Genomic DNA, 19,258 nt, shown 5'->3' on the forward strand with positions numbered 1-19,258 from the left:
GTTCTGTTACCCAGAATCCTTTGCAAACCTCAAAATTTGACCAAAAAAACACTTTTTCCTCTCATTTCGGTGACAGAAAGTTCTGGAATCTGAGATGAGCCACAAATTTCCTTCCACCCAGCGTTCACCCAAGTCTCCCGATAAAAATGGTACCGCACTTCTCTGGGTAGGCATAGCGCCCACGAAGGGAAATGGCCCAAAACGCAACGTGGACACATCACATTTTTTCACGGAAAACAGAGATGTTTTTTACAAAGTGCCTACCTGTGGATTTTGGCCTCTAGCTCAGCCGGCACGTGGTGAAACCTAGCAAACCAGCGCATTTTTGAAAACTAGAAACCTTGGGGAATCCACGATGGGGTGACTTGTGGGGCTCTGACCAGGTTCTGTTACCCAGAATCCTTTTCAAACCTCAAAATTTGGCCAAAAAAATACTTTTTCCACTCATTTCGGTGACAGAAAGTTCCGGAATCTGAGATGAGCCACAAATTTCCTTCCACCCAGCGTTCCCCCAAGTCTCCAGATACAAATGGTACCGCACTTCTGTGGGTAGGCCTAGTGCCCATGAAAGGAAATGGCCCAAAACACAACGTGGACACATCACATTTTTTCACGGAAAACAGAGGTGTTTTTTACAAAGTGCCTACCTGTGGATTTTGGCCTCTAGCTCAGCCGGCACGTGGGGAAACCTAGCAAACCAGCGCATTTTTGAAAACTAGAAACCTTGGGGATCCCACGATGGGGTGACTTGTGGGGCTCTGACCAGGTTCTGTTACCCAGAATCCTTTTCAAACCTCAAAATTTGGCAAAAAAAAAATACTTTTTCCACTCATTTCGGTGACAGAAAGTTCTGGAATCTGAGATGAGCCACAAATTTCCTTCCACCCAGCGTTCCCCCAAGTCTCCCGATACAAATGGTACCTCACTTGTGTGGGTAGGCCTAGCGCCCATGAAAGGAAATGGCCCAAAACACAATGTGGACACATCACATTTTTTCAAAGAAAACAGTGCCTACCTGTGCATTTTGGCCTCTAGCTCAGCCGGCACCTGGGGAAACCTAGAAAAACAGTGCATTTTTGAAAACTAGAAACCTAGGGGAATCCAAGATGGGGTGACTTGTGGGGCTCTGACCAGATTCTGTTAACCAGAATCCTTTGCAAACCTCAAAATTTAGCCAAAAAAACACGTTTTCCTCTCATTTCGGCGACAGAAAGTTCTGGAATCTGAGATGAGCCACAAAAATTTCCTTCCACCCAGCTTTCCCCCAAGTCTCCCGATACAAATGGTACCGCACTTGTGTGGGTAGGCCTAGCACCCATGAAAGGAAATGGCCCAAAACACAATGTGGACACATCACATTTTTTCACAGAAAACAGTGCCTACCTGTGGATTTTGACCTCTAACACAGCCGGCACGTGGGGAAACCTAGCAAACTGGCGCATGTTTGAAAACTAGAAACCTAGGGGAATCCAAGATGGGGTGACTTGTGGGGATCTGACCAGGTTCTGTTACCCAGAATCCTTTGTTAACCTCAAAATTTGACCAAAAAATCACTTTTCTCTCTCATTTCGGTGACAGAAAGTTCTGGAATCTGACAGGAGCCACAAATTTCCTTCCACCCAGCGCTCTGCCACGTCTCCCGATAGAAATGGTACTTCACTTGTGTGGGTAGGCCTAGCGCCCACAAAAGCAAATGGCCCATAACACAACGTAGACAGATCAAATTTTTTCACAGAAAACAGAGGTGTTTTTTACAAAGTGCCTACCTGTGGATTTTGGCCTCTAGCTCAGCCGGCACCTGAGGAAACCTAGCAAACCAGCACATTTTTGAAAACTAGACACCTAGTGGAATCCAAGATGGGGTGACTTGTGGGGATCTGACCAGGTTCTGTTACCCAGAATCCTTTGCAAACCTCAAAATTTGACCAAAAAAACACTTTTTCCTCTCATTTCGGTGACAGAAAGTTCTGGAATCTGAGAGGAGCAACAAATGTCCTTCCACCCAGCGTTCCCCCGAGTCTCCCGATAAGAATGGGACCTCACTTGTGTGGGTAGGCCTAGCGCCCACGAAAGCCAATGGCCCAAAACACAACATGGACACATCAAATTTTTTCACAGAAAACAGAGGTGTTTTTTTACAAAGTGCCTACCTGTGGATTTTGGCCTCTAGCTCAGCCGGCACCTATGGAAACCTTCCAAAACTGGGCATTTCTGAAAACTAGAAACCTAGGGGAATCCAAGATGGGGTGACTTGTGGGGATCTGACCAGGTTCTGTTACCCAGAATCCTTTGCAAACCTCTAAATTTTACCAAAAAAACACTTTTTCCTCTTATTTCGTGACAGAAAGTTCTGGAATCTGAGAGGAGCCACAAATTTCCTTTCACCCAGCGTTTTCCCAAGTCTCCCGATAAAGATGGTACCTCACTTGTGTGTGTAGGCCTAGCGCCCAAGAAAGGAAATGGCACAAACACAACGTGCACACATCACATTTTTTTACAGAAAACAGAGGTGTTTTTTACAAAGTGCCTACCTGTGGATTTTGGCCTCTAGCTCAGCCGGCACCTGGGGAAACCGAGCAAAGCAGCGCATTTTTTAAAACTAGACACCTAGGGGAATCCAAGATGGGGTGACTTGTGGGACTCTGACCAGGTTCTGTTACCCAGAATCCTTTGCAAACCTCACAATTTCACCCAAAAAACACTTTTAACTCCCATTTCGGTGACAGAAAGTTCTGGAATCTGAGAGGAGCCACAAATTTCCTTCCACCCAGCGTTCTCGCAAGTCTCCCGATAAAAATGGTACCTCACTTGTGTGGGTAGGCCTAGCGCCCACAAAAGCAAATGACCCAAAACACAACGTTGACACACCACATTTTTTACAGAAAACAGAGGTGTTTTTTACAAAGTGCCTACCTGTGGATTTTGGCCTCTAGTTCAACCGGCACCTGGGGAAACCTAGCAAACCAGCACATTTTTGAAAACTAGAAACCTAGGGGAATCCAAGATGGGGTGACTTGTGGGGATCTGACCAGGTTCTGTTACCTAGAATCCTTTGCAAACCTCAAAATTTGACCAAAAAAACACTTTTTCCTCTCATTTCGGTGAGAGAAAGTTCTGAAATCTGAGAGGAGCCACAAATTTCCTTCCACCCAGCGTTCTCCCAAGTCTCCCGATAAAAATGGTACCTCACTTGTGTTGGTAGGCCTAGCGCCCACGAAAGGAAATGGCCCAAAACACAACATGCACACATCACATTTTTTCACAGAAAACAGAGATGGTTTTTACAAAGTGACTACCTGTGGATTTTGGCCTCTAGCTCAGCAGGCACCTGGGGAAACCTAGCAAACCAGCACATTTTTGAAAACTAGAAACCTAGGGGAATCCAAGATGGGGTGACTTGTGGGGATCTGACCAGGTTCTGTTACCCAGAATCCTTTGCAGACCTCAAAATTTGACCCAAAAAAACACTTTTTCCTCTCATTTTGGTGACAGAAAGTTCTGGAATCTGAGAGGAGCCACAAATTTCCTTCCACCCAGCGTTCTACCAAGTCTCCCAATAAAAATGGTACCTCACTTGTGTGGGTAGGCCTAGCGCCCACAAAAGGAAATGACCTAAAACACAACGTTGACACATCACATTTTTTTTACAGAAAACAGAGGTGTTTTTTACAAAGTGCCTACCTGTGGATTTTGGGCTCTAGCTCAACCGGCACAACGGGAAACCTAGCAAACCAGCGCATTTTTGAAAACTAGAAACCAAGGGAAATCCAAGATGTGGTGACTTGTGGGGATCTGACCAGGTTCTGTTACGCAGAATCCTTTGCAAACCTCAAAATTTGAACAAAAAAACACTTTTTCCTCCCATTTCGGTGACAGAAAGTTCTGGAATCTGAGAGGAGCCACAAATTTCCTTTCACCCAGCGTTCTCCCAAGTCTCCCGATAAAGATGGTACCTCACTTGTGTGTGTAGGCCTAGCGCCCAAGAAAGGAAATGGCACAAACACAACGTGCACACATCACATTTTTTTCAAGAAAACAGAGGTGTTTTTTACAAAGTGCCTACCTACGGATTTTGGCCTCTAGCTCAGCCGGCACCTGGGGAAACCGAGCAAACCAGCGCATTTTTTAAAACTAGACACCTAGGGGAATCCAAGATGGGGTGACTTGTGGGGCTCTGACCAGGTTCTGTTTCCCAGAATCCTTTGCAAACCTCACAATTTCACCCAAAAAACACTTTTAACTCCCATTTCGGTGATAGAAAGTTCTGGAATCTGAGAGGAGCCCCAAATTTCCTTCCACCCAGTGTTCCCCCAAGTCTCTCGATAACAATGGTACCTCACTTGTGTGGGTAGGCCTAGCTCCCACAAAAGCAAATGACCCAAAACACAACGTTGACACATCACATTTTTTCACAGAAAACAGAGGTGTTTTTTTACAAAGTGCCTACCTGTGGATTTTGGCCTCTAGCTCAGCCGGCACCTATGGAAACCTACCAAAACTGGGCATTTCTGAAAACTAGAAACCTAGGGGAATCCAAGATGGGGTGACTTGTGGAGCTCTGACCAGGTTCTGTTTCCCAGAATCCTTTGCAAACCTCACAATTTCACCCCAAAAACACTTTTAACTCCCATTTCGGTGATAGAAAGTTCTGGAATCTGAGAGGAGACACAAATTTCCTTCCACCCAGCGTTCTCCCAAGTCTCCCGATAAAGATGGAACCTCACTTGTGTGGGTAGGCCTAGCGCCCAAGAAAGGAAATGGCCCAAAACACACCGTGGACACATCACATTTTTTCACAGAAAACCGAGGTGTTTTTTACAAAGTGCCTACCTGTGGATTTTGACCTCTAGCTCAGCCGGCACCTGGGGAAACCGAGCAAACCAGCGCATTTTTTAAAACTAGACACCTAGGGGAATCCAAGATGGGGTGACTTGTGGGGCTCTGACCAGGTTCTGTTACCCAGAATCCTTTGCAAACCTCACAATTTCACCCAAAAAACACTTTTTACTCCCATTTCGGTGACAGAAAGTTCTGGAGTCTGAGAGGAGCGACAAATTTCCTTCCACCCAGCGTTCCCCCAAGTCTCCCGATAACAATGGTACCTGACTTGTGTGGGTAGGCCTAGCGCCCACGAAAGGAAATGGCCCAAAACACAACTTGGACACAACAGTGCATTCCTGTGGATTTTGGCCTCTAGCTCAGCAGGCACCAGGGGAAACCGAGCAAACCAGCACATTTTTGAAAACTGCAAACCTAGGGGAATCCAAGATGCTGTGACTTGTGGGGCTCTGACCAGGTTCTGTTACCCGGAATCCTTTGCAAACCTCAAAATTTGGCCCAAAAAATACCTTTTCCTCTCATTTCTGTGACAGAAAGTTCTGGAATCTGAGATGAACCACAAATTTCCTTCCACCCAGCGTTCCCCCAAGTCTCCCGATAAAAATGGTACCTCACTTGAGTGGGTAGGCCTAGCGCCCACGAAAGGAAATGGCCCTAAACACAACGTGGACACATCACATTTTTTCACAGAAAACAGAGGTGTTTTTTACAAAGTGCCTACCTGTGGATTTTGGCCTCTAGCTCAGCCGGCACCTAGGGAAGCCTAGCAAACCAGCACATTTTTTAAAACTAGAAACCTAGGGAAATCCAAGATGGGGTGACTTGTGGGGATCTGACCATGTTCTGTTACGCAGAATCCTTTGCAAACCTCAAAATTTGAACAAAAAAATACTTTTTCCTCTCATTTCGGTGACAGAAAGTTCTGGAATCTGAGAGGAACCACAAATTTCCTTCCACCCAGCATTCTCCCAAGTCTCCCGATAAAAATTGGACCTCACTTGTGTGGGTAGGCCTAGCGCCCACGAAAGCAAATGGCCCATAACACAATGTAGACAGATCAAATTTTTTCACAGAAAACAGAGGTGTTTTTTACAAAGTGCCTACCTGTGGATTTTGGCCTCTAGCTCAGCCGGCACCTGAGGAAACCTAGCAAACCAGCACATTTTTGAAAACTAGACACCTAGTGGAATCCAAGATGGGGTGACTTGTGGGGATCTGACCAGGTTCTGTTACCCAGAATCCTTTGCAAACCTCAAAATTTGACCAAAAAAACACTTTTTCCTCTCATTTCGGTGACAGAAAGTTCTGGAATCTGAGAGGAGCCGCAAATTTCCTTCCACCCAGCGTTCCCCCGAGTCTCCCGATAACAATGGGACCTCACTTGTGAGGGTAGGCCTAGCGCCCACGAAAGGCAATGGCCCAAAACACAACATGGACACATCAATTTTTTTTACAGAAAACAGAGGTGTTTTTTTACAAAGTGCCTACCTGTGGATTTTGGCCTCTAGCTCAGCCGGCACCTATGGAAACCTACCAAAACTGGGCATTTCTGAAAACTAGAAACCTAGGGGAATCCAAGATGGGGTGATTTGTGGGGATCTGACCAGGTTCTGTTACCCAGAATCCTTTGCAAACGTCAAAATTTGACCAAAAAAACACTTTTTCCTCTCATTTCGGTGACAGAAAGTTCTGGAATCTGAGAGGAGCCACAAATGTCCTTCCACCCAGCGTTCTCCCAAGTCTCCCGATAAAGATGGTACCTCACTTGTGTGGGTGGGCCTAGCGCCCAAGAAAGGAAATGGCACTAACACAACGTGGACACATCACATTTTTTCACAGAAAACAGAGGTGTTTTTTACAAAGTGCCTACCTGTGGATTTTGGCCTCTAGCTCAGCCGGCACCTGGGGAAACCGAGCAAAGCAGCGCATTTTTTAAAACTAGACACCTAGGGGAATCCAAGATGGGGTGACTTGTGGGGCTCTGACCAGGTTCTGTTACCCAGAATCCTTTGCAAACCTCACAATTTCACCCAAAAAACACTTTTAACTCCCATTTCGGTGACAGAAAGTTCTGGAATCTGAGAGGAGCCACAAATTTCCTTCCACCCAGCGTTCTACCAAGTCTCCCGATAAAAATGGTACCTCACTTGTGTGGGTAGGCCTAGCGCCCACAAAAGCAAATGACCCAAAACACAACGTTGACACATCACATTTTTTTACAGACAACAGAGGTGTTTTTTACAAAGTGCCTACCTGTAGATTTTGGCCTCTAGCTCAACCGGCACCTGGGGAAACCTAGCAAACCAGCGCATTTTTGAAAGCTAGAAACCTAGGGGAATCCAAGATGCGGTGACTTGTGGGGATCTGACCAGGTTCTGTTACCCAGAATCCTTTGAAAACCTCAAAATTTGACCAAAAAAACACTTTTTACTCTCATTTCGGTGACAGAAAGTTCGGGAATCTGAGAGGAGCCACAAATTTCCTTCCACCCAGCGTTCCACCGAGTCTCCTGATAACAATGGTACCTCACTTGTGTGGGTAGGCCTAGCGCCCATGAAAGGCAATGGCCCAAAACACAACATGGACACATCACATTTTTTCACAGAAAACAGAGGTGTTTTTTTACAAAGTGCCTACCTGTGGATTAAGGCCTCTAGCTCAGCCGGCACCTATGGACCCGACCAAAACTGGGCATTTCTGAAAACTAGAACCCTAGAGGAATCCAAGATGGGGTGACTTGTGGGGATCTGACCAGGTTCTGTTACCCAGAATCCTTTGCAAACCTCAAAATTTGACCAAAAAAACACTTTTTCCTCTCATTTCGGTGACTGTAAGTTCTGGAATCTTAGGGGAGCCACAAATTTCCTTCCACCCAGCGTTCTTGCAAGTCTCCCGATAAAAATGGTACCTCACTTGTGTGGGTAGGCCTAGCGCCCACGAAAGGAAATGGCCCAAAACACAACATGGACACATCACATTTTTTCACAGAAAACAGAGGTATTTTTTACAAAGTGACTACCTGTGGATTTTGGCCTCTAGCTCAGCAGGCACCTGGGGAAAACTAGGAAACCAGCGCATTTTTGAAAACTAGAAACCTAGGGGAATCCAAGATGGGGTGACTTGTGGGGATCTGACCAGGTTCTGTTACCCAGAATCCTTTGCAAACCTCAAAATTTGACCAAAAAAACACTTTTTCCTCTCATTTCGGTGACAGAAAGTTCTGGAATCTAAGAGGAGCCCCAAATTTCCTTCCACCCAGCGTTCTCCCAAGTCTCCCGATAAAAATGGTACCTCACTTGTGTGGGTAGGCCTAGCGCCCACAAAAGCACATGAACCAAAACACAACGTTGACACATCACATTTTTTCACAGAAAACAGAGGTGTTTTTTACAATGTGCCTACCTGTGGATTTTGGCCTCTAGCTCAGCTGGCACCTGGGGAAACCTAGCAAACCAGCACATTTTTGAAAACTAGAAACCTAGGGGAATCCAAGATGCGGTGACTTGTGGGGATCTGACCAGGTTCTGTTACCCAGAAACCTTTGCAAACCTCAAAATGTGAGCAAAAAAACACTTTTTCCTCTCATTTCGGTGACTGCAAGTTCTGGAATCTTAGGGGAGCCACAAATTTCCTTCCACCCAGCGTTCTCGCAAGTCTCCAGATAAAAATTGGACCTCACTTGTGTGGGTAGGCCTAGCGCCCACGAAAGCAAATGGCCCATAACACAATGTAGACAGATCAAATTTTTTCACAGAAAACAGAGGTGTTTTTTACAAAGTGCCTACCTGTGGATTTTGGCCTCTAGCTCAGCCGGCACCTGAGGAAACCTAGCAAACCAGCACATTTTGAAAACTAGACACCTAGTGGAATTCAAGATGGGGTGACTTGTGGGGATCTGACCAGGTTCTGTTACCCAGAATCCTTTGCAAACCTCAAAATTTGACCAAAAAAACACTTTTTCCTCTCATTTCGGTGACAGAAAGTTCTGGAATCTGAGAGGAGCCGCAAATTTCCTTCCACCCAGCGTTCCCCCGAGTCTCCCGATAACAATGGGACCTCACTTGTGTGGGTAGGCCTAGCGCCCACGAAAGGCAATGGCCCAAAACACAACATGGACACATCAAATTTTTTTACAGAAAACAGAGGTGTTTTTTTACAAAGTGCCTACCTGTGGATTTTGGCCTCTAGCTCAGCCGGCACCTATGGAAACCTACCAAAACTGGGCATTTCTGAAAACTAGAAACCTAGGGGAATCCAAGATGGGGTGATTTGTGGGGATCTGACCAGGTTCTGTTACCCAGAATCCTTTGCAAACCTCAAAATTTGACCAAAAAAACACTTTTTCCTCTCATTTCGGTGACAGAAAGTTCTGAAATCTGAGAGGAGCCACAAATTTCCTTCCACCCAGCGTTCTCCCTAGTCTCCCGATAAAAAGGTACCTCACTTGTGTGGGTAGGCCTAGCGCCCACGAAAGGAAATGGCCCAAAACACAACATGGACACATCACATTTTTTCACAGAAAACAGAGGTATTTTTTACAAAGTGACTGCCTGTGGATTTTGGCCTCTAGCTCAGCAGGCACCTGGGGAAACCTAGCAAACCAGCGCATTTTTGAAAACTAGAAACCTAGGGGAATCCAAGATGGGGTGACTTGTGGGGATCTGACCAGGTTCTATTACCCAGAATCCTTTGCAAACCTCAAAATATAACCAAAAAAACACTTTTTCCTCTCATTTCGGTGACAGCAAGTTCTGGAATCTAAGAGGAGCCACAAATTTACTTCCACCCAGCGTTCTCCCAAGTCTCCCAATAAAAATGGTACCTCACTTGTGTGGGTAGGCCTAGCGCCCACAAAAGCACATGACCCAAAACACAACGTTGACACATAACATTTTTTGACAGAAAACAGAGGTGTTTTTTTACAATGTGCCTACCTGTGGATTTTGGCCTCTAGCTCAGCCGGCACCTAGGGAAACCTAGCAAACCAGCACATTTTTTTAAACTAGAAACCTAGGGGAATCCAAGATGCGGTGACTTGTGGGGATCTGACCAGGTTCTGTTACCCAAAATCCTTTGCAAACCTCAAAATTTGACCAAAAAAACACCTTTTCCTCTTATTTCGGTGACAGAAAGTTCTGGAATCTGAGAGGAGCCACAAATTTCCTTCCACCCAGCGTTCTCCCAAGTCTCCCGATAAAGATGGTACCTCACTTGTGTGGGTAGGCCTAGCGCCAAAGAAAGGAAATGGCCCAAAACACAACGTGGACACATCACATTTTTTCACAGAAAACAGAGGTGTTTTTTACAAAGTGCCTACCTACGGATTTTGCCCTCTAGCTCAGCCGGCACCTGGGGAAACCGAGCAAACCAGCGCATTTTTTAAAACTAGACACCTAGGGGAATCCAAGATGGGGTGACTTGTGGGGCTCTGACCAGGTTCTGTTATCCAGAATCCTTTGCAAACCTCACAATTTCACCGAAAAAACACTTTTAACTCCCATTTCGGTGACAGAAAGTTCTGGAATCTGAGAGGAGCCACAAATTTCCTGCCACCCAGCATTCTCCCAAGTCTCCCGATAAAAATGGTACCTCCCTTGTGTGGGTAGGCCTAGCGCCCACAAAAGCAAATGACCCAAAACACAACGTTGACACATCACATTGTTTCACAGAAAACAGAGTTGTTTTTTACAAAGTGCCTACCTGTGGATTTTGGCCTCTAGCTCAGCCGGCACCTGGGGAAACCTAGCAAACAAGCGCATTTTTGAAAACTAGAAACCTAGGGGAATCCAAGACGCGGTGACTTGTGGGGATCTGACTAGGTTCTGTTACCCAGAATCCTTTGCAAACCTCAAAATTTGACCAAAAAAACACTTTTTCCTCTTATTTCGGTGACAGAAAGTTCTGGAATCTGAGAGGAGCCACAAATTTCCTTCCACCCAGCGTTCTCCCAAGTCTCCCGATAAAGATGGTACCTCACTTGTGTGGGTAGGCCTAGCGCCCAAGAAAGGAAATGGCCCAAACACAACGTGGACACATCACATTTTTTCACAGAAAACAGAGGTGTCTTTTACAAAGTGCCTACCTGTGGATTTTGGCCTCTAGCTCAGCCGGCACCTAGGGAAACCGAGCAAACCAGCGCATTTTCTAAAACTAGACACCTAGGGGAATCCAAGATGGGGTGACTTGTGGGGCTCTGACCAGGTTCTGTTTCCCAGAATCCTTTGCAAACCTCACAATTTCACCCAAAAAACACTTTTAACTCCCATTTCGGTGATAGAAAGTTCTGGAATCTGAGAGGAGCCCCAAATTTCCTTCCACCCAGTGTTCCCCCAAGTCTCTCGATAACAATGGTACCTCACTTGTGTGGGTAGGCCTAGCTCCCACAAAAGCAAATGACCCAAAACACAACGTTGACACATCACATTTTTTCACTGAAAACAGAGGTGTTTTTTTACAAAGTGCCTACCTGTGGATTTTGGCCTCTAGCTCAGCCGGCACCTATGGAAACCTACCAAAACTGGGCATTTCTGAAAACTAGAAACCTAGGGGAATCCAAGATGGGGTGACTTGTGGAGCTCTGACCAGGTTCTGTTTCCCAGAATCCTTTGCAAACCTCACAATTTCACCCCAAAAACACTTTTAACTCCCATTTCGGTGATAGAAAGTTCTGGAATCTGAGAGGAGACACAAATTTCCTTCCACCCAGCATTCTCCCAAGTCTCCCGATAAAGATGGAACCTCACTTGTGTGGGTAGGCCTAGCGCCCAAGAAAGGAAATGGCCCAAAACACACCGTGGACACATCACATTTTTTCACAGAAAACCGAGGTGTTTTTTACAAAGTGCCTACCTGTGGATTTTGACCTCTAGCTCAGCCGGCACCTGGGGAAACCGAGCAAACCAGCGCATTTTTTTAAACTAGACACCTAGGGGAATCCAAGATGGGGTGACTTGTGGGGCTCTGACCAGGTTCTGTTACCCAGAATCCTTTGCAAACCTCACAATTTCACCCAAAAAACACTTTTTACTCCCATTTCGGTGACAGAAAGTTCTGGAATCTGAGAGGAGCGACAAATTTCCTTCCACCCAGCGTTCCCCCAAGTCTCCCGATAACAATGGTACCTCACTTGTGTGGGTAGGCCTAGCGCCCACGAAAGGAAATGGCCCAAAACACAACTTGGACACATCACATTTTTGCACAGAAAACAGTGCCTACCTGTGGATTTTGGCCTCTAGCTCAGCAGGCACCTGGGGAAACCGAGCAAACCAGCACATTTTTGAAAACTAGAAACCTAGGGGAATCCAAGATGCTGTGACTTGTGGGGCTCTGACCAGGTTCTGTTACCCAGAATCCTTTGCAAACCTCAAAATTTGGCCCAAAAAATACCTTTTCCTCTCATTTCTGTGACATAAAGTTCTGGAATCTGTGATGAGCCACAAATTTCCTTTTACCCAGCGTTCCCCCAAGTCTCCCGATAAAAATGGTACCTCACTTGTGTGGGTAGGCCTAGCGCCCACGAAAGGAAATGGCCCTAAACACAACGTGGACACATCACATTTTTTCACAGAAAACAGAGGTGTTTTTTACAAAGTGCCTACCTGTGGATTTTGGCCTCTAGCTCAGCCGGCACCTTGGGAAGCCTAGCAAACCAGCACATTTTTTAAAACTAGAAACCTAGGGAAATCCAAGATGGGGTGACTTGTGGGGATCTGACCAGGTTCTGTTACGCAGAATCCTTTGCAAACCTAAAAATTTGAACAAAAAAATACATTTTCCTCTCATTTCGGTGACAGAAAGTTCTGGAATCTGAGAGGAGCCACAAATTTCCTTCCACCCAGCATTCTCCCAAGTCTCCCGATAAAAATTGGACCTCACTTGTGTGGGTAGGCCTAGCGCCCACGAAAGCAAATGGCCCATAACACAATGTAGACAGATCAAATTTTTTCACAGAAAACAGAGGTGTTTTTTACAAAGTGCCTACCTGTGGATTTTGGCCTCTAGCTCAGCCGGCACCTGAGGAAACCTAGCAAACCAGCACATTTTTGAAAACTAGACACCTAGTGGAATCCAAGATGGGGTGACTTGTGGGGATCTGACCAGGTTCTGTTACCCAGAATCCTTTGCAAACCTCAAAATTTGACCAAAAAAAACACTTTTTCCTCTCATTTCGGTGACAGAAAGTTCTGGAATCTGAGAGGAGCCGCAAATTTCCTTCCACCCAGCGTTCCCCCGAGTCTCCCGATAACAATGGGACCTCACTTGTGTGGGTAGGACTAGCGCCCACGAAAGGCAATGGCCCAAAACACAACATGGACACATCAAATTTTTTTACAGAAAACAGAGGTGTTTTTTTACAAAGTGCCTACCTGTGGATTTTGGCCTCTAGCTCAGCCGGCACCTATGGAAACCTACCAAAACTGGGCATTTCTGAAAACTAGAAACCTAGGGGAATCCAAGATGGGGTGATTTGTGGGGATCTGACCAGGTTCTGTTACCCAGAATCCTTTGCAAACCTCACAATTTGACCAAAAAAACACTTTTTCCTCTCATTTCGGTGACAGAAAGTTCTGGAATCTGAGAGGAGCCACAAATGTCCTTCCACCCAGCGTTCTCCCAAGTCTCCCGATAAAGATGGTACCTCACTTGTGTGGGTGGGCCTAGCGCCCAAGAAAGGAAATGGCACTAACACAACGTGGACACATCACATTTTTTCACAGAAAACAGAGGTGCTTTTTACAAAGTGCCTACCTGTGGATTTTGGCCTCTAGCTCAGCCGGCACCTGGGGAAACCGAGCAAAGCAGCGCATTTTTTAAAACTAGACACCTAGGGGAATCCAAGATGGGGTGACTTGTGGGGCTCTGACCAGGTTCTGTTACCCAGAATCCTTTGTAAACCTCACAATTTCACCCAAAAAACACTTTTAACTCCCATTTCGGTGACAGAAAGTTCTGGAATCTGAGAGGAGCCACAAATTTCCTTCCACCCAGCGTTCTACCAAGTCTCCCGATAAAAATGGTACCTCACTTGTGTGGGTAGGCCTAGCGCCCACGAAAGGCAATGGCCCAAAACACAACATGGACACATCACATTTTTTCACAGAAAACAGAGGTGTTTTTTTACAAAGTGCCTACCTGTGGATTTTGGCCTCTAGCTCAGCCGGCACCTATGGAAACCGACCAAAACTGGGCATTTCTGAAAACTAGAAACCTAGAGGAATCCAAGATGGGGTGACTTGTGGGGATCTGACCAGGTTCTGTTACCCAGAATCCTTTGCAAACCTCAAAATTTGACCAAAAAAACACTTTTTCCTCTCATTTCGGTGACTGTAAGTTCTGGAATCTTAGGGGAGCCACAAATTTCCTTCCACCCAGCGTTCTTGCAAGTCTCCCGATAAAAATGGTACCTCACTTGTGTGGGTAGGCTTAGCGCCCACGAAAGGAAATGGCCCAAAACACAACATGGACACATCACATTTTTTCACAGAAAACAGAGGTATTTTTTACAAAGTGACTCCCTGTGGAATTTGGCCTCTAGCTCAGCAGGCACCTGGGGAAAACTAGCAAACCAGCGCATTTTTGAAAACTAGAAACCTAGGGGAATCCAAGATGGGGTGACTTGTGGGGATCTGACCAGGTTCTGTTACCCAGAATACTTTGCAAACCTCAAAATTTGACCAAAAAAACACTTTTTCCTCTCATTTCGGTGACAGCAAGTTCTGGAATCTAAGAGGAGCCACAAATTTCCTTCCACCCAGCGTTCTCCCAAGTCTCCCGATAAAAATGGTACCTCACTTGTGTGGGTAGGCCTAGCGCCCACAAAAGCACATGACCCAAAACACAACGTTGACACATCACATTTTATCACAGAAAACAGAGGTGTTTTTTACAATGTGCCTACCTGTGGATTTTGGCCTCTAGCTCAGCCGGCACCTGGGGAAACCTAGCAAACCAGCACATTTTTGAAAACTAGAAACCTAGGGGAATCCAAGATGCGGTGACTTGTGGGGATCTGATCAGGTTCTGTTACCCAGAATCCTTTGCAAACCTCAAAATTTGACCGAAAAAACACTTTTTCCTCTCATTTCGGTGACTGCAAGTTCTGGAATCTTAGGGGAGCCACAAATTTCCTTCCACCCAGCGTTCTCGCAAGTCTCCCGATAAAAATGGTACCTCACTTGTGTGGGTAGGCCTAGCGCCCACAAAAGCAAATGGCCCAGAACACAACATGGACACATCACATTTTTTCACAGAAAACAGAGGTATTTTTTACAAAGTGACTACCTGTGGATTTTGGCCTCTAGCTCAGCAGGCACCTGGGGAAACCTAGCAAACCAGCACATTTTTGAAAACTAGAAACCTAGGGGAATCCAAGATGGGGTGACTTGTGGGGATCTGACCAGGTTCTGTTACCCAGAATCCTTTGCAAACCACAAAATTTGACCAAAAAAACACTTTTTCCTCTCATTTCGGTGAGAGAAAGTTCTGAAATCTGAGAGGAGCCACAAATTTCCTTCCACCCAGCGTTCTCCCAAGTCTCCAGATAAAAATAGTACCTGACTTGTGTTGGTAGGTCTAGCGCCCACGAAAGGAAATGGCCCAAAACACAACATGGACACATCACATTTTTTCACAGAAAACAGAGGTGTTTTTTACAAAGTGCCTACCTGTGGATTTTGGCCTCTAGCTCAGCCGGCACTTAGGGAAACCTAGCAAACCAGCGCATTTTTGAAAACTAGACACCTAGGGGAATCCAAGATGGGGTGACTTGTGGGGCTCTGACCAGACTCTGTTACCCAGAATCCTTTGCAAACCTCAAAATTTCGCCCAAAAAACACTTTTTCCTCTCATTTCGGTGACAGAAATTTCTAGAATCTGAGAGGAGCCACAGATTTCCTTCCACCCAGCTTTCCCCCAAATCTCCCGATAAAAATGGTACCTCACTTGTGTGGGTAGGCCTAGCGCCCATGAAAGGAAATGGCCCAAAACACAACGTGGACACCACATTTTTTCACAGAAAACAGTGCCTACCTGTGGATTTTGGCCTCTAGCTCAGCCGGCACCTGGGGAAACCTAGAAAACCAGTGCATTTTTGAAAACTAGAAACCTAGGGGAATCCAGGATGGGGTGAATTGTGGGGCTCTGACCAGGTTCTGTTACCCAGAATCCTTTGCAAACCTCAAAATGTGGCCAAAAAAAACACATTTTCCTCTCATTTCGGTGACAGAAAGTTCTGGAATCTGAGATGAGCCACAAATTTCCTTCCACCCAGCGTTCACCCAAGTCTCCCGATAAAAATGGTACCGCACTTCTCTGGGTAGGCATAGCGCCCACGAAGGGAAATGGCCCAAAACACAACGTGGATACATCACATTTTTTCACGGAAAACAGAGATGTTTTTTACAAAGTGCCTACCTGTGGATTTTGGCCTCTAGCTCAGCCGGCACGTGGTGAAACCTAGCAAACCAGCGCATTTTTGAAAACTAGAAACCTTGGGGAATCCACGATGGGGTGACTTGTGGGGCTCTGACCAGGTTCTGTTACCCAGAATCCTTTTCAAACCTCAAAATTTGGCCAAAAAAATACTTTTTCCACTCATTTCGGTGACAGAAAGTTCACGAATCTGAGATGAGCCACAAATTTCCTTCCACCCAGCGTTCCCCCAAGTCTCCAGATACAAATGGTACCGCACTTCTGTGGGTAGGCCTAGTGCCCATGAAAGGAAATGGCCCAAAACACAACGTGGACACATCACATTTTTTCACGGAAAACAGAGGTGTTTTTTACAAAGTGCCTACCTGTGGATTTTGGCCTCTAGCTCAGCCGGCACGTGGGGAAACCTAGCAAACCAGCGCATTTTTGAAAACTAGAAACCTTGGGGATCCCACGATGGGGTGACTTGTGGGGCTCTGACCAGGTTCTGTTACCCAGAATCCTTTTCAAACCTCAAAATTTGGCAAAAAAAAAATACTTTTTCCACTCATTTCGGTGACAGAAAGTTCTGGAATCTGAGATGAGCCACAAATTTCCTTCCACCCAGCGTTCCCCCAAGTCTCCCGATACAAATGGTACCTCACTTGTGTGGGTAGGCCTAGCGCCCATGAAAGGAAATGGCCCAAAACACAATGTGGACACATCACATTTTTTCAAAGAAAACAGTGCCTACCTGTGCATTTTGGCCTCTAGCTCAGCCGGCACCTGGGGAAACCTAGAAAAACAGTGCATTTTTGAAAACTAGAAACCTAGGGGAATCCAAGATGGGGTGACTTGTGGGGCTCTGACCAGATTCTGTTAACCAGAATCCTTTGCAAACCTCAAAATTTAGCCAAAAAAACACGTTTTCCTCTAATTTCGGCGACAGAAAGTTCTGGAATCTGAGATGAGCCACAAAAATTTCCTTCCACCCAGCTTTCCCCCAAGTCTCCCGATACAAATGGTACCGCACTTGTGTGGGTAGGCCTAGCACCCATGAAAGGAAATGGCCCAAAACACAATGTGGACACATCACATTTTTTCACAGAAAACAGTGCCTACCTGTGGATTTTGACCTCTAACACAGCCGGCATGTGGGGAAACCTAGCAAACTGGCGCATGTTTGAAAACTAGAAACCTAGGGGAATCCAAGATGGGGTGACTTGTGGGGATCTGACCAGGTTCTGTTACCCAGAATCCTTTGTTAACCTAAAAATGTGACCAAAAAATCACTTTTCTCTCTCATTTCGGTGACAGAAAGTTCTGGAATCTGACAGGAGCCACAAATTTCCTTCCACCCAGCGCTCTGCCATGTCTCCCGATAGAAATGGTACTTCACTTGTGTGGGTAGGCCTAGCGCCCACGAAAGCAAATGGCCCATAACACAACGTAGACAGATCACATTTTTTCACAGAAAACAGAGGTGTTTTTTACAAAGTGCCTACCTGTGGATTTTGGCCTCTAGCTCAGCCGGCACCTGAGGAAACCTAGCAAACCAGCACATTTTTGAAAACTAGACACCTAGTGTAATCCAAGATGGGGTGACTTGTGGGGATCTGACCAGGTTCTGTTACCCAGAATCCTTTGCAAACCTCAAAATTTGACCAAAAAAACACTTTTTCCTCTCATTTCGGTGACAGAAAGTTCTGGAATCTGAGATGAGCCACAAATTTCCTTCCACCCAGCGTTCACCCAAGTCTCCCGATAAAAATGGTACCGCACTTCTCTGGGTAGGCATAGCGCCCACGAAGGGAAATGGCCCAAAACGCAACGTGGACACATCACATTTTTTCACGGAAAACAGAGATGTTTTTTACAAAGTGCCTACCTGTGGATTTTGGCCTCTAGCTCAGCCGGCACGTGGTGAAACCTAGCAAACCAGCGCATTTTTGAAAACTAGAAACCTTGGGGAATCCACGATGGGGTGACTTGTGGGGCTCTGACCAGGTTCTGTTACCCAGAATCCTTTTCAAACCTCAAAATTTGGCCAAAAAAATACTTTTTCCACTCATTTCGGTGACAGAAAGTTCCGGAATCTGAGATGAGCCACAAATTTCCTTCCACCCAGCGTTCCCCCAAGTCTCCAGATACAAATGGTACCGCACTTCTGTGGGTAGGCCTAGTGCCCATGAAAGGAAATGGCCCAAAACACAACGTGGACACATCACATTTTTTCACGGAAAACAGAGGTGTTTTTTACAAAGTGCCTACCTGTGGATTTTGGCCTCTAGCTCAGCCGGCACGTGGGGAAACCTAGCAAACCAGCGCATTTTTGAAAACTAGAAACCTTGGGGATCCCACGATGGGGTGACTTGTGGGGCTCTGACCAGGTTCTGTTACCCAGAATCCTTTTCAAACCTCAAAATTTGGCAAAAAAAAAATACTTTTTCCACTCATTTCGGTGACAGAAAGTTCTGGAATCTGAGATGAGCCACAAATTTCCTTCCACCCAGCGTTCCCCCAAGTCTCCCGATACAAATGGTACCTCACTTGTGTGGGTAGGCCTAGCGCCCATGAAAGGAAATGGCCCAAAACACAATGTGGACACATCACATTTTTTCAAAGAAAACAGTGCCTACCTGTGCATTTTGGCCTCTAGCTCAGCCGGCACCTGGGGAAACCTAGAAAAACAGTGCATTTTTGAAAACTAGAAACCTAGGGGAATCCAAGATGGGGTGACTTGTGGGGCTCTGACCAGATTCTGTTAACCAGAATCCTTTGCAAACCTCAAAATTTAGCCAAAAAAAACACGTTTTCCTCTCATTTCGGCGACAGAAAGTTCTGGAATCTGAGATGAGCCACAAAAATTTCCTTCCACCCAGCTTTCCCCCAAGTCTCCCGATACAAATGGTACCGCACTTGTGTGGGTAGGCCTAGCACCCATGAAAGGAAATGGCCCAAAACACAATGTGGACACATCACATTTTTTCACAGAAAACAGTGCCTACCT

At 45.9% G+C, this 19,258-nt stretch overlaps 1 protein-coding gene across 1 annotated transcript in view; it reads left to right on the top strand.

Annotated features, from left to right (window-relative positions):
- The window catches only part of LOC138246886 (uncharacterized), a 727,672-nt gene that overhangs the window by 392,111 nt on the left and 316,303 nt on the right, over positions 1-19,258 (top strand). The window lies entirely within an intron of this gene.

This window comes from Pleurodeles waltl, chromosome 7 (assembly GCF_031143425.1).
Source record: "Pleurodeles waltl isolate 20211129_DDA chromosome 7, aPleWal1.hap1.20221129, whole genome shotgun sequence".
NCBI lineage: Eukaryota > Metazoa > Chordata > Amphibia > Caudata > Salamandridae > Pleurodeles > Pleurodeles waltl.